Source organism: Bos taurus, chromosome 20 (genome assembly GCF_002263795.3).
Source record: "Bos taurus isolate L1 Dominette 01449 registration number 42190680 breed Hereford chromosome 20, ARS-UCD2.0, whole genome shotgun sequence".
Taxonomy (NCBI): domain Eukaryota; kingdom Metazoa; phylum Chordata; class Mammalia; order Artiodactyla; family Bovidae; genus Bos; species Bos taurus.
This window is the reverse complement of record NC_037347.1, coordinates 18,475,508-18,502,786: the sequence shown is the minus strand read 5'-3', so window position 1 is coordinate 18,502,786 and position 27,279 is coordinate 18,475,508. Positions and strand designations below refer to the sequence as shown.

General features: G+C 41.2%; 1 protein-coding gene and 1 pseudogene across 1 annotated transcript in view; one reads left to right on the top strand and one right to left on the bottom strand.

Annotated features, from left to right (window-relative positions):
* ELOVL7 (ELOVL fatty acid elongase 7) overlaps positions 1–27,279 on the bottom strand; it is a 76,809-nt gene that overhangs the window by 28,660 nt on the left and 20,870 nt on the right.
* LOC107131564 (small ribosomal subunit protein eS27-like) lies at positions 19,995–20,272 on the top strand (annotated as a pseudogene).

Sequence of the window (27,279 nt, the reverse complement as noted above, 5' to 3'; positions counted from 1 at the left end):
AGGAATGGACTGTGCCTTCCATGGCAAGGTTGAACCAAGTCAAGAAGATAAACTTTCAGAAAAGATACTCTGATCCAAACTTTTAGCTGATCTTCAGGTGTAAGAAGTTCTTCTGTATTCAAGTTTATATAACTTAAGTGAAACTGAGGTAGACAGAGGGAGGAAAAGAAGATCTACAAGATCCAAAGAGAAGGTGCCTAGTTTATCTGGACAGATAGACAAAAACAGATGGAAAAAGATGTCTTCTGAAAAAGAAGACCAATGAGGGGAAACTAGCTCTATCGTGTATTAAAAGACATTTTGAATCTTTAGTAATTAAAATAGTGTGACATTGGTACATGAAGGGAGAAGGCAATGGCACCCCACTCTGGTACTCTTGCCTGGAAAATCCCATGGATGGAGGAGCCTGGTGGGCTGCAGTCTATGGGGTCACTAAGAGCCGGACACAACTGAGCGACTTCACTTTCACTTTTCACTTTCATGCGTTGAAGAAGGAAATGGCAACCCACTCCAGTGTTCTTGCCTGGAGAATCCCAGGGACGGGGGAGCCTGGTGAGCTGCCGTCTATGGGGTCGCACAGAGTCGGACACAACTTAGCAGCAGCAGCAGCAGCAGTACATAAAGAAGCAAAACAGTGGCACAGAACAGAACATCTAAAAAACATACCAAAAACATTTGGGAATTTAGTACCATATTTCATAAATTCTAAGATATACACTTTCCCAAATTTTAACATCTCTGAAAACAGCCAACACCGTACAAAGGAATGGGACATCATAAAACGACCAGTATGTTTGATTTCAAGTCATATGGGGGGAAGACGAAAAAGTTCTGAAGGTAGATGGTGGTGATGGTTGTACAAAGCATGCAAATATACTTAGTGCCACTGAACTTTATATGGTTAAAGTTAAAAATGGTTAAAATGGGAAATTTTACTTAAAATGGTTAAAATGGTAAATTTTACATTATGTATATTTTACAAAAAAATAAACCCTCTAGGTCTGCAACAGAAAAATTTAGACTTTATTCTGGTATTCTAAGATAAAGCCATTTTATATTATATATATATAATATATGTGTATATTTTTAAAAGACATATTGTATATGATATACATGCACTTGAAAGCAGTAGGCACTTGAATTACCAGCAGTTGTTGAGTAAATGGTGTGATACAACTAGAGAGTCATCTGAAAATAAAAAGTGGGATCCGAAAATTATACTATAAACCAAAATAAACTCCAAGTATTAATAGACCAAAGATTTAAATAAAATTTTTAAAGAACCATGAAAGTCCTGGATGACAACAGGGAGAACACTTTTATAATCTTGGAGTAGGAAAAAACTTTTTAAATTTGACTTAGTAGTTCATAAAACATAAAAGAAGACTAATAAATTTAACCATATGAAAATCAAGAAGAAAAAAGGAAAAAGGCAAATGACAAGGAGAAAGAAATATGTTCAATTCATAATACAAACAAGTGATACTCTCCCCAATATATTAAGGATTCTTAGAAACTGATAAGGAAACACCTATAAACCAAGAATAAAGCGGACAAATTTCAGAGAAATGGAAGTGCAAATGGCTCATAAGCATATAGAAAGTGCTTAACTTTAACCATAGTAAGAAAAATCTATAATACTGCATTTTATTGCATGGGATGGGTTAAAGTCCAAACATTTTATCAGTCAGATTAGCCAAAATTTGCACCGCCACCAGTAATGTATGAGTTTTCCACAATCGAAAAGTGTGTTCCCTCTGTTGGAAGGATTGTGGAAAACTCACATATTGCTGGTGGCAGTGCAAATTAGTATATAAACCCACATTTTTAAGGCAACAATCCTATTTCTAGAAACTTCTCCTATAGAAATATATGCACATATGCACAATGACATATATTCAAGCTTATTCATTGTATCAGTCAGTAAAAGATTGGAGACAAGCCAAATGTCTATTAAAGAGGGCATGCTAAGTTGCTTCAGTTGTCCAACTCTTTGCAACCCTGTGGACTGTAGCCAGCCAGGCTCTTCTGTCCATGGGATTCTCCAGGCAAGAATACTGGCGTGGGTTGCCATTTCCTTCTCCAGGGGATCTTCCCTGACCCAAGGATCGAACCCATGTTTCCTGCCTTGACAGGTGGATTCTTTACCATTGTACCACCTGGCACACTTCAGAGGAGCTCTCCAAATACAGGATGGTATCTCAGCAAGACCTCTGATCTGATACATCCTGTGTCCTCAAGCTGAGTTCAAACTCAAGATTGGCTGTGGGGATGCCAGGATTTTGCCAGAGTCAGCCTGGACTCTAGTTTTCCTGTGGATTGTGTCTATACCAAACATATGATATGGGAGTAGGAGCAGAAACTTTGGGATCACAAAGACCTTGGTTTGAATCCCACCACTGACTAGCTGTGTGACCCTGGGCAAAATTAAAGTTCAACCTCCTTATCTGAAAAATGGCAATTTACAACCTAACAAGATTAAAAAACAACAACTCATTGTTTTAGAATAATTGTTTGGAATAATTTATGAGTTAATATATAAAATTCATGAAACTTATATGATAATATATATGAAATTTAGAGCACAGAATCTGATAAAAAATGAACATTCAATCAAAATCAGATATTATCATTTGTAGAGATAAGCTATACAAATTTAAATGGAAAGCATCTGGCCAAGTTGAATGGCAGTGTATGGAACAGATCTAGAGAAAACTCTACTACTTTCATTTTTAGAGCTGGTATGTCACAAATTATACATGATTCTTCCCTTGATGTTTTTCAGTGGTTTTGATATAAGTGTTTTAGATCCTGATAAAAGCTCCTTTCCCGCTCACCTTAACCACTGATGTAACATACCTTGGGCCACTATTCTCCTAATTAAACTGCCAAAATAACGCTGTTTAAATTATTCAGAATCAGAGTGAAGGATTCTAATTTTATAAGGCAAATGATGGACTTACATTTCAAAGTATTAAGCTGTTTTCTGGGCAAGCCCTGCCTCCTCTTCTTCTCCTACTCATTCCACTCAGGCCTTTTTCCTCTCCCCAGCCCTCACTAAAGCACAAAGCCTCAAAGAGACCACAGCAGTCTAATGCAGGTCAGCAATACTCACAGGCAGCAAACAGAGCTGGTTTTTCTAAAAGACTATGCAAGATTGAGATGGAGGAAGAGGGAGAAGGTCATCAGAGGAGTAACTCACACTGGAAAGGTCTGTGAGGGGGAATTTGCAGAAGCAGATACCCACCAAGTGAGGGAAGACTGAAGAGACAGAAAAGGGACCTGGTGGCTCAAGCTTACTGGAGTGGAACTCTCTCACTGATCCTTTGCTTGGGGATAACCTGCTATCCAACAGTCTTTAACCCTTGTGGACCCACCAGAGGAAAAGGAACGTGGATCATTGTATAAAAATGGGGCAAGAAAAGAAAACCTGATCCCTTTAGCCTGTTGGAACTAAATAAACTGCTGAGAATTTCCTTATAAGCTGACTCAGTGATGGACTCGGTGCTAATATTACATTGCTGGGTCTAGTCTAGAAAATTGTTAGTAAATGAATTGAGGGCAACCTGAGTTGTCCTGTAAATACAGCACCCCCAGACTAGAGCCAGGCATACCTTCCCCCTCCTAACCCAGACACCCTCCTCACCCGCCCTTTAATACAGACCTTTGATTTTTTTAGTGAATGTACTGTTCAGAAGGAGAGAAATAAATTTTATGTGGTGAAGGTATAGAGATATCTTCTAGCTGATAGCAGAACTAGGGCCTTAATAACTGATTTAAAATACTCAGTGGCATAAAATTTCAGGTCTGGAGAGGCCAGAATAGTCAGGGTTCTCATACATGTAAAGCAGAGACTTAAAACTCAGCAACAGTAGACAGATGACCACACCTCCATAACGGGTAGATAAGACAGGCAGGTGCTATCAGGGAACAGAAAAAGCCTCCTTTGCCAGAGCTCAGCCCTTCTCCAAAGGCCTTGGATATATGTGTCAGGATGAGAGTAAACAGGAACTCACTGATGGGGAACTGGTGCTTCTATTTCATTGACCAGCACCTGCAACAAACCATGAATTTCACTCTTTGTAGTGGACAGTATCACTTCGTGACTGGATCATTTGGTGAAGGAGAGACTTAATCTGCCTAGACTAGCTCCTTTGTTTTTGTTTAGTCGCTAAGTCATGTCTGACTCTGCAACCCCATGGACTGCAGCACGCCAGGCCTCCCTGTCCTTCACTATACCCTGGAGCTTGCGCAAACTCATGTCCATTGAGTTGGTGATGCCACCCAACCATCTCATCCTCTGTCATCCCCTTCTCTTCCTGCCTTCAATCTTTCCCAGCATCAGGGTCTTTTCCAATGAGTTGGCTCTTCACATCAGGGGGCCAAAGTATCAGAGCGTCAACTTCAGCATTGGTTCTTACAATGAATAGTTAGGGTTGATTTCCTTTAGGATTGACAGGTTTGATCTCCGTGCTGTCCAAGGGACTCTCAAGAATCTTCACTAACACCACAATTCAAAAGCATCAGTTTTCCTCACAGCCCTCCCATCAGGAAGCTTGCACAAGTCTCTTATCCTCACGCATCAGAGGGCAGAGAGAAGAAGCAAGAACTACAACCCCACGGCCTCATGAATGAAAACCACAATCACAGAAAACTAACCAAAATGATCACATAAATCACAGCCTTGTGTAATTCAATGAAGCTATGAGCCATGCCATGCAGGGCCACCCAAGACAATGGGTCGTGGCGGGGATTTCTGACAAAACAGTGGTCTACTGGAAAAGGGAAAGGCAAACCACTTCAGTATTCTTGCCTTGAGAACCTCATGAACAGTATGAAAAGGCAAAAAGACTAGCTTCTTTAGACCTGAAATTAAAGATGTCAGGTTCAAATGTGATATATGTACCTGCTCCAAGAGCTTACCTGGAGACTCTTTGAAGCCACATATATACTAACACCAGGACACATAATGAATTTGAGGGATCTGATCACTTTGAGATCTGCCAATAGGATTCAGAAGGCAGCACTCTGCTGAGGACTTTCTGAAATCCATTCAGATAGGGCTGTGACCATAAGGTTGCCTGTGGTGGGAAGTACTTGGCAGGAGTCCATAAATTGAAAGCCTTTGCCAACCACTTCCACATGAACCTTCATGTATTGGGATTTATCCAAATCCTGCAAAATATACTGGGACACTCTCCCTGAGGGAAAGGAGTGTAGAGTCAGCATCTGGCTTTCCCAGGGCATGCCTGTCATCCCAGAAGGGCTATATGGTTCTCCCTTTCTTTTTGATATTTGGGAGGCCCTGGGCTCCCTACTGATCTCTGATTTAGAAGTCAGACATCAGATCTGCAAGAACAGATCTGGCTAGCTGCAGACCCTGCTCAGGGACACATAAACTGAAATGACCTGTAGGAAGGTACAAGCGGAGAGGAGGTCTGTAATGGAAATTGGGCAGCAGGGTGAGAACAAAACTGACCTACCTGAAGCTGGGGTAAGGCGATCAGAAATTTTAAGTGTATTAAAATGTGAGAAAGACTATAAAGTGATCATTTGTTTGTTTAAACCAGGTTTTTCAACCTCAGCTTTATTGACATTTTTGCCAAACAAGTTATGGGGAGTTGTCCTGAGCAATGCAGGATTCTCAGCATCAACCCTGGCCTCCACTCACCAAATGCCAAGAACACTCTTTCTCTAGCTGCGACAATCTAAAAGGTTTCTAGAAGTTACCAAATGTCCCCTAGCATGTAAAGCCATCCCTAGTTGAGAACAACTGAGTGAACTCCGGGAGCTGGTGATGGACAGGGAGGCCTGGCGTGCTGCGATTCATGGGGTCGCAAAGAGTCGGACACAACTGAGCAACTGAACTGAACTGACTGACCAATATTTTTTCATTGAAATAAAATGCTTCAGAGTAATCACTTCAGTAATTATATCATTTCAGTGGTACTGCTGTTCAAAGCAGTTTTTGAGCTTTTCTTTACAAATCAACATCAGAGTTTTTCAGAATTTCATTTAATTGGCTCTAAGGGAGAAAAGTCTTTGTCTACTGCTTTAAAAATCATGCCCAGAACTAATCAAAAGTTAAGAATAGTTTCAAAAGTCAGTGGATCAAGCTGAGCTATGTCTTGATAAGTGGAGTTGGAATGGGGGAAGTAGAGGTGGGATTAATCATAATTTACTAACATTTTCAACTTATAGTTTGTAAACTGCAAAGGAACAAATCCAGAAATGTTTAGGGCTATGGTAATATTAGTGGAATATATGTATAGTAGCCTGAGGTGACTATGTGGGATGTGTATTTTCCAGCATGTATTTTTTTAAGATTTATTTGTTTATTTATTTTTGCCCATGTTAGGTCTTTGGTGCTGCACGTGGGCTTTCTCTAGCTGCAGCAAGCGAGGGCTACTCTTTGTTGTGGTGCCCGGGCTCCGCATGGCAACGGCTTCTCTTGTTGCAGAGCATGGGCTCTAGGTGCGTACGCTTCAGCAGTTGTAGCACACAGGCTCAGCAGTTGTGGCTCATGGGCTCAGCAGTTGTGGCACACGGGCTTACTTGCTCCATGGCATGTGGGAACTTCCTGGACCAGGGATCAAACCCTTGTGCCCTGCATGGGGGAATCCCAGATTCTGAACCACTGGACCACCAGGAAAGCCCTCAGCGTATTATTTTAAATCCTTTTTTCCCTTCGTCATCTATTATGACTTCAAATTTAAATAAAGTAAGTCGAGAATGTGAACAGACTCAGTGAAAAATTATTTCAAAGGATAGATTTTCAATTTTGCTAATTACCATATACTTGTGTGTACTGCGATTATACGTATATACACATAAACACACACAGAGCAGAAGTGAAAAGTACATCATACTCCTTACACTTACCATACAGGGTTTTGTGTTTTATTTTTATGTTTCATATATACATTTGTGTTTCTCTTTGGCATTTCCTTAATCAGCTAGATTATGCAAATCACCTTGGGAATGAAACACAACAGAGAAGGCAAAAAACCAGAAAGATTTATCCTAGATTCTGAGTTATAAAAGCTTAGTTACATAGCCATACAGAAGAACTCAAGGGCCTAGACAAGAGATCTGGAAGGAAACCTTGGGAGTTTCCATGCCTCCTAGCACAGAAGAGCATGCTTCAGGCTTGGGAAAGGGGAGAGTCAGAGGGAAGGCAACTCGTGCTGATCTCAGAAAAAAGGGCAATAAGCCCTGGTGAGGTGCCAAGTAGGATTAAGGAAACAGAGAGGAGAGGGATCAGGCTCAGCTGCCTGGGTAGAGGGGGAACAGGTGGCTGATATGGCCTTAGGCAGCCATGGCGAGTGTCTCCCATGAGGTGAAAGGGCAGCATAAAGTCTCCTGAGTGCCCTCAGTGGACGTGGCTGTGTTGCAGAAGAGCTGCAGAAAATGACGGAGCCGTGTAGCTAGCAACAACGCAGACCTACACGGACTGGTGCTCAAAGACCTGAAGGACCCTGGACATCTCAGGGGATGGCCGTGTAGACAGAGGACATGGAGACCAAAGGACTCCTTCTTCCAACTCACTTGATACACAAGCTTTCTGTAACTTGCTGAGAGATTTTGTTCTTACATGGCTGACTTTGTCAAAAGAGGTTTGAAACCATTTACGTATGGGATCAGACAGTACAAACTTCCTCTCTCCTCTACTCCTAAAAGTAGCGGTTGCCAGACCTGGTTGATTGCTAATCACCTAGAGAAAGATTAGTATGTCTGGGGAGACACTGATGATGGGCCAGGTTTGGGAACAATTTTTTTCCTTTTATTTCTTTCTAATTGAAAGATAATTGCTTTATACTATTGTGTTGGTTTCTTCCATACATCAACATGAATCAGCCATAGATATACATATCTCCCTTTCTCTTGAATCTCCCTCCCACTGAGAACTTCTTTTTTTTTTTAAGAGCTTCTTCTTTATACTGCACAAACTGTTCTCTGACATGACAATATCCACAGTATGAGAAATACACACGATTCATGATAAAAGATTCAATAATGCATGTCACTTGGATATGATAATATATCTGGGTCAAGAACGGGAAGAACAGGAGGTGCAATCAACAACGGAAACAATTTCTCTGATGATTCAAAATAATTGCAACAGATATGAAATCTGCAGCATCTTGGAGTCAGCATATACACCCAAAATGTAAAGTATTTAAACTGTGTCAAGGGTGAAATAAGTTTCTTAAGCATTTGTGAAAAGAGAAATTATTGCTACATCTTAGGTCTTAGTAACTTACAGAAAATTAGAATATAAGCCTTGTCTTTTAGGCAAACAAAAGTGATCAACACAAATATCAAACAAAGATACTAAGCACCTAATTTCTGTTTTTCAAATGGGAATGTTATAGTATCAAGGATCATGCTTTCATTTGGAAATAACAGAACACAACTTGAAGTGCTAAGCAGTAAGAGCTGTTACACAGAAACATAGAAAAAGAAGTCCAAAGGTAGGAAAATTTCTTCTGAGTTAGTTCATTTCTACTTTGTCATTTTTGTGGAAAAAGATGGTGATCGTCATTCCAAATATCACATTCTCATACACCTTCTTCCAGAGTAGTAGAAGAGTCTTTTCTTTGTGTCTCTTTTTAAGAGACTTAAAACCTTTTCCAATGCTCTCAGAGGCCCCTTAAACACCTCCTCCCAGAACTGTATCACATTTCCATATTTAAATGAAGCACTGAAAAAGGTTTGGGCATGTAGTGGTTTCTAAAGGGTAATTGATATTGTGTTTATCCCCACCCTGCACATTTGGGGAAGCACATGGCTGTCTCCTGTGAAACCTGTATGCAGGTCAAGAAGCAAAAGTCAGAACCAGAAATGGAACAATGCACTGGTTCCAAATCGGGAAAAGAGTATGGCAAGGCTGTATAGTGTCATCCTGTTTATTTAACTTATATGTAGAGTGAAAGTGAAAGTGAAAGTGAAATGGCTTAGTCGTGTCCGACTCTTTGCGACCCCATGGACTGTAGCCCACCAAAGGACTGTAGCTCCTTTGTCCATAGAATTCTCCAGGCAAGAGTCCTGGAGTGGGTTGCCATTTCTTCCTCCAGGGGATATTCCCGACCCAGGGATTGAACCCAGGTCTCCCACATTGCAGTCAGACACTTTACCGTCTGAGCCACCAGGGAAGCCCATTGAGTGAAGTGAGTGAAGTTGCTCAGTCGTGTCCAACTCTAGGCTCCTCCGTCCATGGGATTCTCCAGGCAAGAATACTGGAGTGGGTTGCCATTTCCTTCTCTAGGAAATGTAGAGTATATCATGTGAAATGCTGGGCTGGATGAATCCCAAGCTGGAATCAAGATTGCTGGGAGAAGTATCATCAACCTCAGATATACAGATGACACCACTCTAATAGTAGAGAGTGAAGAGGAACTAAGGAGCCTCTTGATGAGGGGGAAAGAGGAAAGTGAAAAAGTTGGCTTAAAACTCAATATTCAAAACACTTAGATCATGGCATCTGGTCTCATCGCTTGATGGCAAATTGATGGGGAAAAAGTGGAAGCAGTGACAGATTTTATTTTCCTGGGCTCTAAAATCACCCTGAGTGGTGACTGTAGCCATGAAATTAAGATGCTTGCTACTTGAAAGGAAGACTATGACAAACCTAGACAGCTTATTAAAAAGCAAAGACATCACTTTGCCAACAAAGGTCTGTATAGTTAAAGCTATGATTTTTCCAGTAGTCATGAATGGATGTGAGAGTTGGACCATAAAGAAGGCTGAATACCAAAGAATTGATGCCTTTCAGCTATGGTGCTGGAGAAGACTCAAGAGTCCCTAGGACAGAAAGTAGATCAAACCAGTCAATTCTAAAGGAAATCAACCCTGAATAATCATTGGAAGGACTGATGCTGAAGCTGAAGCTCCAGTAGTGTGGCCACCTGATGTGAAGAGTTGACTCACTGGAAAAGACTCTGATGCTGGGAAAGATTGAGGGAAGGAGAAGAGGGGGGCAACAGAGGATGAGATGGTTGGAAAGGACAGGGAAGCCTGGCGTGCTGCAGTTCATGGCATCGCAGAGAGTTGGACATGACTTAGTGACTGAACAACAATGGCTTGAGGGTGGAAGGATGAGTCTGAAAAAGGCAGAAGACTTGATAACCCACAAGGAAGAAAGAGGGGTTGGCTTTGAGAAACAATGTCTGCTTAAATTGTGATTTGAAGAGATCACTCTTCAGTAGCATTTCAAATAGGAACCAAAGCTCCAACAAGGAGCCTACCCATCTAAGTGCTCTCTGCTCATCCTGGTGATGGGTGTTCAGGATAGACTAATCTTGATTTTTTGTTTGTTTGTTTGTTTGTTTGTTTAAAAAAACATGATTGATAAGTTAAGCATGTTTTGCAATACCATATAAGACTTTCTAGTGACCCTTACATGTCTGCTATTTAGGACTATCTTGTGCCAGTCTCTGATGATACAGATAACACACTATAAATCCATAAATATAGACAGTACAGAGCTGGACACACACTTGTAATTGTTATGATCACAAAGAGTCAAATACAACTGAGTGATAACACTTTATATATTATTATTTAGCTGAATCCATTGTGGAATTATCCACATTATATGCAGTCCTACAGCACAGCATAATAACCAGTACTGATATCTGCCTCTGGTGCATTGGGACAGCCAGGTCGGTTTTCACGGGGGGTCTTCTGTCTGGTGGACTGGACACTCATGCCCCACTGCTGTCCATTATTTTGCTTCTCACTCCTGCTTGTACCTGTACCTCTATGTTAGGTAGTTACCACACTACATTTTATCTGTAGACACATCTTGCATCACTTAAAACTCTAGTAAGTTCTTGTGGAGTAATAAGAGGGGTGTCATGTACAAATGTATCTCACACAGAACTACACCAGGGGAGGGAAGGCAAGAAATAAATGTCCATGGTATGAATCAATCAAGTAATGATCAGAGCTAATGTTGACACTTTGTTGCACTGACTAGCAGGAAGGTCCAATGTTCTCAACTTCAAATTAAGTTAAAGTATAAGGAAATGAGGCATGTTTATCTGTAAATAATTCATTGACAAGGTCAACTTCTCAGTTACTTGCAGTTTACTTGGATTTACTTGTGTCTTTTGCCTTTTTCTGAGATGTTATACTTGATCTCTCAAAAGATTTCCTTTAATGGGATTTGATTCTGAAAAACTTGAGGAGTGTTATTTTCATTAAAGGTCAATTGTACTTTTTTTCTCTATTTAACTCTAGAAATAAAATTATTTGTATTTCACTCATTTGAATTGTGACCATTTAATGAAATTCTCATGGCTTAAAGGAAGACATGAACATTTAAGTTAGAGTATAACATATATATATATTCTATATTTATATTATATATGTTTAAAAATATTATATAATTCTATATACATATATATATTATATAAAACTATATAGTGGAAGTGAGAAATAGATTTAAGGGACTAGATCTGATAGAGTGCCTGATGAACTATGGACAGAGGTTCGTGACATTGTACAGGAGACAGGGATCAAGACCATCCCCATGGAAAAGAAATGCAAAAAAGCAAAATGGCTGTCTGGGGAGGCCTTACAAACAGCTGTGAAAAGACGGGAAGCGAAAAGCAAAGGAGAAAAGGAAAGATATAAGCGTCTGAATGCAGAGTTCCAAAGAATAGCAAGAAGAGATAAGAAAGCCTTCCTCAGCGATCAATGCAAAGAAATAGAGGAAAACAACAGAATGGGGAAGACTAGAGATCTCTTCAAGAAAATTAGAGATACCAAGGGAACATTTCATGCAAAGATGGGCACAATAAAGGACAGAAATGGTATGGACCTAACAGAAGCAGAAGATATTAAGAAGAGGTGGCAAGAATACACAGAAGAACTGTACGAAAAAGATCTTCACGACCCAGATAATCACGATGGTGTGATCACTGACCTAGAGCCAGACATCCTGAAATGTGAAGTCAAGTGGGCCTTAGGAAGCATCACTACAAACAAAGCTAGTGGAGGTGATGGAATTCCAGTTGAGCTATTTCAAATCCTGAAAGATGATGCTATGAAAGTACTGCATTCAATATGTCAGCAAATTTGGAAAACTCAGCAGTGGCCACAGGATTGGAAAAGGTCAGTTTTCATTCCAATCCCAAAGAAAGGCAATGCCAAAGAATGCTCAAGAGAAGAAGAAGAAAAGTCGCTCAGTCGTGTCTGACTCTTTGTGACCCCATCGACTGTAGCCCACCAGGCTCCTCGGTCCATTGGATTTTCCAGGCATGAATACTGGAGTGGGTTGCCATTTCCTTCTCCATACTACCGCACAATTGCACTCATCTCACATGCTAGTAAACTAATGCTCAAAATTCTCCAAGCCAGGCTTCAGCAATACATGAACCATGAACTTCCAGATGTCCAGCTGGTTTTAAAAAAGGCAGAAGAACCAGAGATCAAATTGCCAGCATCCGATGGATCATCGAAAAAGCAAGAGAGTTCCAGAAAAACATCTATTTCTGCTTTATTGACTATGCCAAAGCCTTTGACTGTGTGGATCATAATAAACTGTGGAAAATTCTGAAAGAGATGGGAATACCAGATCACCTGACCTGCCTCTTGCGAAACCGATATGCAGGTCAGGAAGCAACAATTAGAACTGGACATGGAACAACAGACTGGTTTCCAAATAGGAAAAGGAGTACATCAAGGCTATATATTGTCACCCTGCTTATTTAACTTGTGTGCAGAGTACATCTTGAGAAACACTGGCCTGGAGGAAGCACAAGCAGGAATCAAGATTGCTGGGAGAAAGATCAATAACCTCAGATATGCAGATGACACCACCCTCATGGCAGAAAGTGAAGAGGAACTAAAAGGCCTCTTGATGAAAGTGAAAGAGGAGTGAAAAAGTTGGCTTAAAGCTCAACATTCAGAAAACTAAGATCAGGGCATCCGGTCCCAACATTTCATGGCAGATAGATGGGGAAACAGTGGAAACATTGCCTGACTTTATTTTTCTGGGCTATAAAATCACTGCAGATGGTGACTGCAGCCATGAAATTAAAAGACGCTTACTCCTTGGAAGGAAAGTTATGACCAACCTAGACAGCATATTAAAAAGCAGAGCCATTACTTGCCAATAAAGGTCTGTCTAGTCAGGATATGGTTTTTCCAGTGGTCATGTATGGATGTGAGAGTTGGACTATAAAGAAAGCTGAGCACTGAAGAATTGATGCTTTTGAACTGTGGTGTTGGAGAAGACTCTTGAGAGTCCCTTGGACTGCAGGGAGATCCAACCAGTCCATCCTAAAGGAGATCAGTCCTGGGTGTTCATTGGAAGGACTAATGTTGAAGCTGAAACTCCAATACTTTGGCCACTTCATACGAAGAGCTGACTCATTGAAAAAGACCCTGATGCTGGGAAAGATTGAGGGCAGGAGGAGAAGGGGACGACAGAGGATGAGATGGTTGGATGGCATCATCGACTCGATGGACATGGGTTTGGGTGGACTCCGGGAGTTGGTGATGGACAGGGAAGCCTGGCGTGCTGCAGTTCATGGGGTCGCAAAGAGTCAGACACAACTGAGAGATGAACTGAACTGAAGAATATTATTATTTGGGCTTCCCAGATGGCTCAGTGGTAAAGAACACCTACAGTGCAGGAATGCAGGTTCGATCCCTGTGTCGGGAAGATCCCCTGGAGAGGGAAATAGCAGCCCACTCCAGTATTCTTGCCTGGGAAATCCCATGTAGCCTGGCGGGCTACAGTCCATGGGGCTGCACACAACTGAGCAACTAAACAATAATAATGTTATGTATTGTATAGTATGTATATTTAGTATATACAGTATATTTAGTATAATACAGTATGCTAAATTAGCTTTAGCTAATTCTGAGGTGGAGAGTTTGTGATTCCTCCAAATAAAATTTAGGAATATAACCTTGACTCATTAAGATCAAGTGTGTTGATCTTACATCTCAGTCAAACCTCATTCATGGGGTTCTTGGAAGGCTGAGGACAGTAACAATGCAGTCTCTTTTCATTAGTCTGTAAAATCCCTTCCCAGTCATGACTGTCATCCTACCCTTCGAACGACTGTAGCTCTCCTTTGCTCTCTTTGGAGAATGCTTCTCTGTTTAATTAATCTCAGTGTTAATCTAACACAAGTTCTAGAAAAAAGGAAAAATGAGAGATATAAACAATAAAAACTTGAAAGGGAAGAGCACAGAGTAGCAAAACGAGCCTTGCCAATAAATTTGACAATAGAGCCAAACTTATTATTTGGCGTACATTTAATTTTCATCATGAGACATGTGTTGTGATAGGGAAAAGTTTAACTGGTTGAAGCCTCTGTTGGTAAATCAATAACCACAGCAACAAGCCCCTGGCCATGCTGGAGCATAAGGCAAATGGAAAAAATAAGGGCTGGGCATATGATAAGAGAGAGGAACTGTTCCTGAATAGATCTGACATACTGTAATTCATCACGGTGAAGATTCTGGATCCTACTGTCTCTAAAGGGTGCTTCATGGACTAAAGGGTGTGACTGTCCTCAGTTAACTGTCTCTCTTGCTTAAAGGTGTCCTCACTCACAGGTGCAATGCAAAAAGGCTTTTCATGAGTCCTTATCTATACGCATTTCCCTGCCATCCCACAATTATGGCTTCTTCCTGAAGGCAATGGCACCCCACTCCAGTACTCTTGCCTGGAAAATCCCATGGATGGAGGAGCCTGGTAGGCTGCAGTACATGGGGTCACTAAGAGTCAGACACGACTGAGTGACTTCACTTTCACTTTTCACTTTCATGCATTGGAGAAGGAAATGGCAACCCACTCCAGTGTTCTTGCCTGGAGAATCCCAGGGATGGGGGAGCCTGGTGGGCTGCCGTCTATGGGGTCGCACAGAGTCGGACACGACTGAAGTGACTTAGCAGCAGCAGCAGCTTGAAACCCTGACCTTGGTTTTCAGAACACAGCACTTTTCCAACCGGCCTCATGCCTTTCTACCAGTCAGTTTTTTTGCAATTAAAAAGCTGCTTTTATTAAAGTGTTTAAAACCGGTGCTTCTGAAAAGAATGCCGTTTTAACAACGAGTTAACAAAAGCAAGCAAATCTAGCAATGGGTTGGTTAAAGCTTAAGCAGAAAATCCCAAGGAAGAAGCAAAACCACAAATGACAATCAACTATCTCACCAGACCTCAGTGGTTTTTGCTCAAAAACTGAAGAAGTGTTAACAGATTCTGGGAGTAGATTTGCAGGGAGATTTTATAAAGAAAGAAAGGGAGCTGACCCAGCTTACCACTAGCAGTACAATTAGGTGTATCTGAAATCAACCGTTGCTTCTATTTCTTGAGGCACAGGAGTAGGGTAAGCTGCTACCCATGTTATCCAAGAGAATAACATTCCCCACTCATCAAGGGCTCTGGGTCAAATCCTATGCTAGGGATCTCACTCACATTATCTATTCAATACTTAACCCTCATATCAACTCTAGGGAAAGGATATTATCTAAATGGGGAGGCAGAGTGTGAGACCGTTAGAAAGCATCACCGACTCAATGGTGAAGTCAATTCGCCAAACTGAAGCAAATTCGTCAATCACCGACGAACTTAAGCAAACCCAGGAGATAGTGGAGGACAGAGAAACTTGGAGGGCTACAGTCCACAGGGTCACAAAGAGTTGGACGTGACTTAGGAACTGAACAACAACAACAATCTTAATGTCACAGATAAGGAAACTGAAGCTTAAGAGACTTGTCCCTAATCACACAGTTACTATGTCACAGAGCAGGTTTTCAAAGTTCAACAGGACTCTGGTCCGTGCCTATTCACCGCAGCACACAGCTTTCCAGTGTGTTAAGAGACACAAGATGTCAAAACAAACTTAGCCGGTCAACCAACATTTACTAAGACCATAAGCAGGTCCAGGATTATCCTGGGGATTCGGAAGTGGACCAGAGAACCACTTTATAGCCACTAGGATGGTGATCATCAAAAAGACAGACAATAACCAGGGAAGAAGAGGAACAATCATACATTGTTACTGGAATTGTAAAATGGTGCAGCCACCGTGGGAAAAAGTTTAGCAGTTCATCAAAATATAGGTATACCTTGTCTCATCATCATATATTCTATTCGCTTCACAGATACTGTGTTTTTCACAAAAAGCAGTTTTGTGGCAATCTCGCATTAAGCAAGTCTGTTGGCGCCATTTTTCCGCCAACAGTGTTGATCCACCTTGTGTTTCTATGCCACTTTTGGCAATTCTTGCAATATTTCAAACTTTTGCATTTTATTATTGTATTTTTTTACAGTGATCTGAGATCAGTGATCTTTGATGTTACCTAATTTTGATATAGACTGGAAAAAAAATATTCATGTGCCTTATCTCCATACTCACTTTATTGGGGTGGTCTGGATCCAAACGTTTGATATCTCCAAGGTATGTATGCCTGCAGGTTGTGATAGTTCTGTTTAAATTAGTGAAGGTGATGTAAAACTGAATGCAAACTGAACAACAGAGGTCCCCTCAAAGTCTCAACAACACAGTTGGTAAAGCATTCACTAGGTTTCCCTGCCCTACAGAGAAGGGTGTGCTGAATGAAGGATTTAAAAGAAAGAATCATCTCTAGAGAGGAGAATGGAATAGGACATATTTACTTTGATTTTAACAAACAATCTTCTCACATAGACCTGGATCTCCTGAGCAGGATTATCCACTTGCACATTTACTCAGTATTGGTTTTGTCTATATATATGACCAATTTTAAATGAATGACTTGGAATTCTAGTTTAGGAACCAGTTTCTTGGGTATGGCTAGCTTTGGGTATGGCTCACTAGACCCTAAGAATATACTCCCCGCTACCAAACACATGAAATGACTTCTGTATCTAGATATCGAAATTAGCCAGTGTGAGGACCATCCACAGAGACCACACACAGACACAACTTCCAAGACATCTGGGCCATTCTGGAAGTTCTCATCATCTGGAAGACATTGCTTTGCTACTGTGATGATTCTTAACAGTAAAAGGAAACTTCAGAGCTAGAGACTCACCTGCTTTACTTCACCTTAAACCTCTATCCCATGAAAAGCATCTCAAGCACTACACTGCAACTAACAGAAATTTTAAGTGGACCATATAGGGTGTGTGAATTGATAACTTTGAACTCAAAGCACATAGAGAATTTTAAGTGGCAGCCTTTAAAAAGTTGGCTTGAAACTCCAACATTAAAAAACTAAGATCAAGGCATCCGGTCCCAGCACTTCATGGCAAATAGAAGGGGAAAAAGTGGAAGCAGTGACAGATTTCCTTTTCTTGGGCTCCAGAATCACTGCAGATGGTGACTGCAGCCATGAAATTAAAAGAGCCTTGCTTCTTGGATGGAAAGCTCTGACAAACCTGTACCGTGCCAAGTCGCTTCAGTCGTGTCCGACTCTGTGTGACCCTATGAACTATGGCCCACCAGGCTCCTCTGTTCACGGGATTCTCCAGGCAAGAATACTGGAATGAATTGCTATTTCCTCCTCCAGGGATCTTCCCAACCCAGAGATGAAACCTGTGTGTCTTAAGTCTAACCGGTATTGGCAGGCAGGTTCTTTACCACTTGTGCCACCTGCAAAGCCAACGTATTAAGAAGCAAAGACATCACTTTGCCAACAAAGGCCCATATAGTCAAAGCTATGGTTTTTCCAGTAGTCATGTACAGATGTGAGAGTTGGACCATAAAGAGGACTGAATGCCAAAGAATTGATGCTTTCAAACAGTGGTGCCGGAAAAGACTCTTGAGAGTCCCTTGGACTGCAAGGAGATCCAATCAGTCAATCCTAAAGGAAACCCACCCTCAATATTCATCGGAAGGACTGTTGCTGAAGCTGAAGCTCCAATATTTTGGCCACCTGATTCAAAGAGTCAACTCATTGGAAAAGATCCTGAACCTGGGCAAGACTGAAGGCAAAAGGAAAAGAGGACAGCAGAGGATGAGATGGCTAGACAGCATCACTGACTCAATGGACATGAATGTGATTAAACTCCAGGAGATAGTGGAGGGCATAGGAGATGGGTGTGTTACAGTCCATGAGGCTCCAATGAGTCAGACACAACTTAGCGACTGAACAACTTTAAATATATCCTAGCAAGCTAATGTAACGAACTGAAATCAAGACTGCTATTATATTACACAATAATCAGCCTACGGGACTTCCCCTAACAGATGTGATTTTAATTGGATTAAAGAATTTCTAGCATGTTTTCCCTTTAAATAACCCACATAAAAATACTTGTCATTCTTTAAATGCTTTTGTTCACTCTCTCCTATATAGGCACATCAAACTATGGAAAACAAGTAGCAAGGTTAAAAAACATGTATCTTGAATCACAGAACTGGAAAATAATTTAAGAATTATCTAAATCTATTCCTTAAATTCAGATAACTCAATAAGCAGATGAGTATTTTGTTTTTCCTTTAGGAAAACCAGAGTGAAACCAGAAAAACCTTGGAAAAGTTATCTGTCTTTGCTTAGCCTTTTCATTGGAAAGCAAGAACTAAAAATGGTGATTTAGGTTTGCTAAGGCAAAAGGGAACAATGGAGTTATGTTGCAGCCTAGAAGTGATGTCAGTTTTTATCTTAGACTGATGGAGTAAAGAGACATCTCCGGCAGGCCTGAGGCATGTCCTAGCACAGTGTGGGATAATGCTAATAACAAGGCCAGAACATGTCTGTGCTCTGCCCACTTGTTCTAGACCTGGGTCTGGGCAATTTTAATCTTTCTAAGTCTCTATTTCCTATCTACAACATGGAGATAATATACATCCCTCAGAAAGGTTTTGTGAGATTAATTGTGTGGTTCACCTTAATTACTACATATTCTAAAGGCCTTACTTTAACAGATTGGGATCAATAAGCTAAGATGAACTCCTGGAGGCCAAGGAGTGAATTATTTACCTGTATCCTAGCACACCCACAACAGTACAAAGTTAATTCTAGACCAACAGGCCAAATTATACCAGAATAATTTTGAAACAAGGTCAACTCTGGTCATCTCAACATGTAGCTCATGGGAAATATACACTGAGAGTTTAGTGTCTCTTCATGTTATGATACTTCCTTACTTATTTATTTGCTTCACAGCTTGTGGGATCTTAGTTCCTCAACAAGGAATTGAATCTGGACCCTCGGCAAGGGAAGCCTGGAGTCCTAAGCACTGGCATGCATGCATGCTAAGTCACTTCAGCCATGTCAAACTCTTTGCGATCCCACCAGGCTCCTCTGTCCATGGGATTCTCCAGGCAAGAATACTGCAGTGGGTTGCCATGCCTTCCTCCAGGGAATCTTCCCAACCCAGGGATTGAACCTGCATCTCTTATGTCTCCTGCATTTACAGGCAGATTCTTTACCACTAGCGCCACCTGGGAAGCCCCTTAGCCACTGGATGGTCAGGGAATTCCCTGGTTGTGATACTTTAAATATTTGAAAAAATTAACCAGTATATGCAGGAATTTAGCATATGATTGACAGATGCATTTTTTAAATTTAAATTTTAATTTTTGGCTGTGCTGGGTCTTCGTTGCTGCACGGGCTTTCCTCTAGATGCCGCGAGCAGGGGCTACTCTCTAGTTATGGTGTGTTGGCTTCTCATTGCGGTGGCTTCACTCGTTGTAAAGCATAGGCTCAATAATTGTGTTGCAGAAGCTCAGCAGTTGCGGCTTCCAGTCTCTAGAGCATAGGCACAACACTTGTGGTGCACAAGTTGCTCCAAGTCATGTGGGATCTTCCCGGACCAAGGATCGAACCTGTGTCTCCTGCAATGTCAGGCAGACTCTTTACCACTGAGCCACCTGGGAAGTCCCTATGCATTTTCAATTATTGGGGAAAATATAGATGACAGTAAATAATGTTAGACAAATGGGTTACCAATTGGAAAGAAATTGGAATCCACATCTCATACCAAAATAAACTTCAGAGAAATAAAAAATTTAAACATTTAAAAAATGAAACTGCTTTTTCCAGCGGTGACGACCTCCTCACGAGAACATGCCTCTCGAAAAGGATCTTCTTCATCCCTCTCCAGAAGAGAAGATGAAACACAAGAAGAAGCGCCTGGTGCAGAGCCCCAATTCCTATTTCATGGATGTAAAATGCCCAGGATGCTATAAAATCACCACTGTCTTTAGCCATGCACAAACAGCAGTCTTGTGTGTTGGCTGCTCTACTGTCCACTGCCGGCCTACAGGAGGAAAGGCAAGGCTACAGAAGGATGCTCTTTCAGACGGAAGCAGCACTAAAAGTCCCCTGTATCAAGATGAATGGGAAACCATCCCCATAAGCACGTTTTGCATACAAAAAAATAAAAGAAACTATAAAAATTTCTGGTGACTGGGGGGAACCGAGTGAAGGACCTTTCCATACTAATTTTGCAACTACCTATGATTCTATAACTATTTCAAAATAAAAAGTTTAAAAAACATTTTGTGAAATCTGAGATAATTCTTTCATAATTCTGAAATGAGGAATGGTCTTTCCAACCACGACACAAAGTCAAGAAGTCAGACATGTCCAGTTTGTAAACATGTGAAGCCCACCTAAAATTAAATGTGTGTGTGTGTCCAAAGCCTAAGTTATACAAAATCAAAAGACATGTCAAACAAGGACTTCCCTGCTGGTCCAGTGGCTAAGACTACACACTCCCAATGCAGGGAGCCCAATTTCCATTCCTGGTCAGGGAACTAGATCCCACAGGCTGCAACTGACTAAAGACTCTGCATGCCACAACAACAACAACAAATCCCACCTCCACAACTAAGATCTGTCACAGTCAAATAAATAAACATGAGGAGGGAAAGAAAAGACAAGTCAAACAGAAAGAAAAATAGATGCAGCTTATCTCCCAAATGGCTAGTTTCCTTAATACATAAAGGTTGCCAGCAAATTAATAAGAAAAAAGCCAACAACCCAACAGAGAAATGGATAAGAAATGTGGATAGTTTATAGAAAAAGAAATAGAAATGTTAATAACTCTAAAATATATGCAAAAAAGATGTCCACACTTACTCAGCAATCTGATGTTCAAATTTAAAGTGAAATGCCATTTTTATTTATCAAATTGGTAAAGACCATAAAGTTTCATAACACACTGTGCTGACCAAGATATAGTGAAATAAACACCCTTGTATACTGCTGGTAGGAATCTGAGCTGGTACAACCTCTGTGGGAGTGATTTGGCAATTGTTGCAATGCAATATTCCAGGTGTTATGTATTTAACACTGTGAAAGGTACACGTAGAAGATTTTTCACAATTTTTAATAGCAAAAGAAGTGGAAACTAACTAAATGTCTGCCAATATGAGACCTGTTAAAAATTAGCATATTCATATCAGGAAATACTATGTAGATATAAGAAGGAATGAAGTACCTTTAAGCTTCAATGAAATAATCACTTAAAAATAAAATTATTACCATGTACAACATAAATACTTCCTTGTCTCTGGAAAAATTGGTAAGAAATTGGTAACAATGGTTACTCATTTTAATAAAGTTAAAAATTAAAACAGCAAAAATATACATTTATTAATGTTTCCTATATTTTATGGCCACACATAAAAGGGAATGACCCAAGCAGTAATGATCATAATCACACAAATTTACTGAATCCTTGGTATAAGATATGAAGCTAAAGCATGTTAAAAAAAGATTATTCACTAAAGCAGGTAAGAAAACTTATTAAGACAAGCCAAACTCACCAGTACATGGTATGAACTAATGAAAATTTGATGTAGACATCAATATACTGAAAACAAGCTAACAGAAATCAGGAGTCATTTATCTTTGTAGTTCACTCACTCCTGCATTTTCCAACCTAGCATAGACTCTTATGGTACTCAAATGTTTATGAATGACAGGTTGAAAGGATGACTGGATGGGATGGATGGATGGGACAGATAAAAAGACAGATGACTGGAAGGAATAGTAGACACTGAAGGACTGTCATCTCCCTCAGCTCCCGTTTCCCTCTGACCTGGGCCAGCCTCAATCTCATTGTCCTCCCCTGTACAAATGGGATATGCTGGAATTAATAAATAATTAAGAAACATGATCCTAATCGCCACACAACTTGGTGGATAATTACTAATAGGGTTAGTAATGTTACCACCTCCCCTGAAATGTGCATGCCCTAGACTTGGAATCTGCGACTATGTTACATAGAAAAGGGACTCTATTATAGATCGAATTAAGGTTAGAGACCTTAAAGTAGGAAGATTATCGTGGATTATCCAGGTGGGCCCAATATAATCACATGAGCCCTTTCAAGCAGAGAACTGTCTGACTGGGAGAAGAAAGGAAGACAGAGACTGGAAGCAGAAGGATTCAGTGAATTGTGGGTGGTGCTCAAATGTAGAGGCCCACATTCAAGGACTGGAAAGAGCTCCCCTAGGAGCTAAGGTGGCCCTTGATGACAGTCAACACAGGGACCTCAGTCCTTCAGCCACAAAGAACTGAATTCTGCCAGCAAACTGAATGAGCTGGGAAACAGATTCTTTCTAGAGGCCTCTGATAAGAGCAAAGATGGCCAACATCTTGTAAAACACAGAGCACATCATTTACCCTTCCCAACCTGGATTTCTTTCTTTTTTTTTTAATTTTTAAAAATCTTTTAATTTTGTATTGGGGTATTGTCAATTAACAATGTTGTGATAGTTTCAGGTGAAGAGCAAAGGGACTCAGCCATACATATACACATATCCATTCTCCCCAAAACTCCCCTTGTATCCAGGCTGCCACATAATATTAAGCACAGTTCCATGTGCCATACCAACCTGGACTTCTGATCTACAGACCTATATATAGTAACTTTCTGTTACTTTAATTCACTAAGTGTGTGATGATTGGTTATGGCAGCAATAGAAAATCAAGATTCTCCCTTTCTGTTCAGCTAAAGAACCACTTGAGGAGCCTGTTCATGTTAGGCTCGCTGCCAAACATTTAGGACAGAAAAGTAAGTACATGTTCTCAAGGAGTTTATAAGCTTAGAAACCCAGTAAACAATTCTATGATAGAGGTTAGCACAACACAGTGTAGGAGCACAGAGAAGAGGCACCTAACTGCATAACGTCCTCAGATGTTGTACTTACCACTCCTCTAATCCCTTCCCCTTCCTTTGCACCCACAGTTCAGTTCAGTCGCTCAGTCGTGTCCAACTCTTTGCGACCCCAGGGACTGCAGCACGCCAGGCCTCCCCATCCATCATCAACTCCCAGAGTTTATTCAAAGTCATGTCCATTGAGTCAGTGATGCCATCCAACCATCTCAATCCTCTGTCATAAGGGTGGTGTCATCTGCATATCTGAGGTTATTGATATTTTCCCCAGCAATCTTGATTCCAGCTTGTGCTTCACTGTACCCTTTTCCAATGAATTAATTGGACCACCAGCCTTAATCATCTGGCTTCCCTGGTGGCTCAGCAGTAAAGAAACTACCTGCCAATGCAGAGGACCCAGGTTCTAACCCTGGGTCAGGAAAAACCCTGAAGAAAGAAATGGCAACTCACTCTAACATTCTTGTCTGGTAAATCCCATGGACAGAGGAGCCTTGCGGCTACAGTCCATGGGGTCACAAAAGAGTGGGACATGACTTAGCAACTGAACAGCAACCTAATCGTCAGAAACTGAAAGCCATCCTAAACTCAACTGACCCTTCAAGACCACTAATTTATATCACTCCAATAATTTTTCTCATACGTCTCTTTCCCTCACCTTCACTTCTTCCCCAAACCACTGACTGCTACTTTCTGATCTTTATCATCTCTTCCCTTGATTACTATAACCACCCCTAAACTAACTTTCCTGATTCAATAGCTATCCATTTCCCCAAATCCATTTCTTTCAATTCACCAGGGTCATTTTCCCAAGGATTAAATTGACTATGCCACGTTCCAGCTCAAAATGCTTCAAAGACTGCTTGCAGTTAAAGCCTAACTCTGTCTACTCTTAGAGACCCTCCTAAGCTAGATAGAAAACTAGATAGAAAACTGTCTCTGCTTGGCTTCTGTCTCCAGTGCCTAGGAAGGATCTGGTACATAGTTGATTCTTGGAAAGTATTTGCTGAATGAATAAAATCAACTCCTGCTGACTCTGAAGCCTCATCACTTACCTTATAGCACCCCCATTTACTATGCTCCTGCTACCTTCACCATCGCCTGGAGTTTGCTCAAATTCATGTCCTTGAGTCGGGGATGCTATTGAAACATTTCATCCTCTGTCATCCTCTTTTCCTTTTGCCTTCAATCTTTCCTAGCATCAGGGTCTTTTCAAATGAGTCAGCTCTTCACATCAGATGGCCCAATTACTGGAGTTTCAGCTTCAGCATCAGTTCTTCCAATGAATATTGAGGGTGGATTTCTTTTAGGATTGACTGGTTTGATCTCCTTGCAGTTCAAGAGACTCTCAAGAGTCTTCTTCAGCACCATAATTCAAAAGCATCAATTCTTTGAAGTTCAGCCTTCTCTATGGTCCACCTCTCATTTCCATACATGACTACTGGTAAAACCCATAGATTTGACTAGATGGACCTTTGTCAGCAAAGTGATGTCTCTGCTTTTTAATACTCTAGGTTTGTCATAGCTTTCCTTCCAAGGAGCAAGAATCTTTTAATTTCATGCCTGCAGCCACCGTCTGCAGTGATTTTGGAGCCCAAGAAAAGAAAATCTGTCACTGTTTCCACCTTTTCCCCTTTTATTTGCCATGAAGTGATGGGACAAGATGCCATGATCTTACTTTTTTGAATGTTGTTTTAAGCCAGCTTTTCCACTCTCCTCTTTTCACCCTCACCAAGGGGATCTTTAGTTCTTCTTCACCTTCTGCCATTAGAGTGATATCATCTGCATATCTAAGGTTATTGACATTTCTCCCGCCAATCTTGATTCCAGCTTATCATTAATCCAGCCTGGCATTTCTCATGATGTACTCTGCATATAAGTTAAATAAAGGGTTGCAACATACAGTCTTGTCATACTCCTTTCCCAATTAGGAACCAATTAGTTGTTTCAAGTCTGGTTCTAACTGGTATTCTTGACTTGCATACAAGTTTCTCAGGGGACAGGTAAGGTGGTCAGGTACTCTCATTTCTGTAAGAATTATCCACAGTTTGTTGTGATCCACACAGTCAAAGGCTTTAATCAATGAAGCAGAAGTAGACGCTTTTCTGGAATTCCCTTGCCTTTTCTATGATCCAGTAGACGTTGGCAATTTTGATCTCTGGTTCCACTGCCTTTTCTAAACCCAGTTTTTACACCTGGAAGTTCTCAGTTCACATACTGCTGAATCCTAGCTTGATGGATTTTCAGCATAAACTTACCAGCATGTGAAATGAGTACAAATGTACGGTGGTTTGAACATTCTTTGGCATTGCCCTTCTTTGGAATGGGAATGAAAACTGACCTTTTCCAGTCCTACGGCCACTGCTGAGTTTTCCAAATGTGCTGATATGTTGAGTGCAGCACTTTATCAGCATCACTGGATAGGGGAGGCTGTTGTGCTGCAGTCCGTGGTATTGCAAAGAGTCAGATAGGACTTAGCAACTGAACAAAAACAACAATCCTAGTCTTTGTGGTCCCAGCCTACTCCACCTTCCCTTTCTCTATGCTCCAATTTCTCCTTGTGGCTAAAATGACTTGTTCACCTAGCTGGTGAGCATATCTTTAAAAAAAATTTTTTTTTGCCCTTCTCTGGATGGCATCACCGACTCAATGGATGTGAGTTTGAGTGAACTCCGGGAGTTGGTGATGGACAGGGAGGCCTGGTGTGCTGCAATTAGTCAGACACGACTGAGCAACTAAACTGAACTGAACAGGGCTCTGCCCACCTTGCAGCTCTACTCTGTCTAGTCTTTTGAGTCCCTGGTGTGACTGTCTTCTCTCCTACCATAGCATCTACAGCCAACCCTCTAGTACATTGCTACTCAAAGCTGGCCAGTGGACTGGTGCTGATGTCCGAATGGTTTATTACCATTCTGGTCCAAGGTTAGTCCAGAAATCAAGTATTTGGAAATGTTTATGGCAGCTTGACAATTCAGTGACATTTAAGTATGTGATACTTGCTGAACAAGGTATAGACCAGTTTGGGTGTTGTTGAATTAATCCGGTGAGTCACATGTGATGCAAACTGCATTTTAATCATGTGCAACAGGACCACTTATTGTTCCATGATAGAGCCAAAACAAAGAACAACTCAACTGGTCTATCACCACAGATAATCTAAGGAGCACTGCTCGAATACACCCAGGTACGCTCCCATCTTCTACACCTTTTTTGATGTTGTTGGCTGCCTGAGACAACGCAGATGTCCCATGAATCTCAGTGAATAAATTAATAAGGATGTGAATGATAAGAAGACCTCCTAAAAGACATGAGATCTGAGCTACTTCTTAATGATTGGCAGGAACTGAGCACTTTGGGATAACGAATGCATTGAGGAAGAAGTACAAATGAGAAAGAGCAAGAAAAGGTGGTGCACAGGCAATGGAAAGCTTTCAAAAGGCAAAATATTATGCTGAAGCACAATGACATAAAAGAACTTAACCACACGGTTCTGCTGGAGCCCCATCCCCTAGACCCCCACCCTCAAGACGCGCCCTCACCCCAGAAGCACCCTCTCAGTACAGTGTGCAGCCTTAACAAAGGCAGAGGGAGCTTCTGAAGGATGTCTCCCAAAAAAGTGTTGTGACCTACCTGATGAAGGATGAATGTCAGGGTGTGAGCCTTAAAGGCAGGGAGACCAGTTAGGATTTAATTGCAATCATCCCAGTGAGAAATGCTGAAAGGCCTAAACAAAGACAGAGATGATCTGTTGACATGCCACGGTAGTAGAAACAAAGCCAAGGAAAATGTATGAGGCAATGCAGGAAGGGCTTGGTGGTTCACCAGACACAATAAAGACATAGGGTAGCGTGACGGAATTTACTGGTTTGGTTGGGGTGACTATGTGCATGACAGTGTCACCAGAGGAGATAAGGAACACAGAAAGAGGAATAGGGAATTAATAAATTCCAATGTGACAAGCCTGTGGGACATTCAGGTCGAGATGGCTGCAGGCACTCGGGAGGGAGGTCAAGGCTGAAGATCGATACAGATTTGGGAAGCTTTCCTTCCCAGGTGGTGCTAGGGGTAAAGAACCCACCAACCAATGCAGGCGACGTAAGAAACATGGGTTCAATCCCTGGGTTGGGAAGATCCCCTGGAGAAGGGCACAGCAATCCACTCCAGTATTCTTGCCTGGAGAATCCCCATGGACAGAGGATC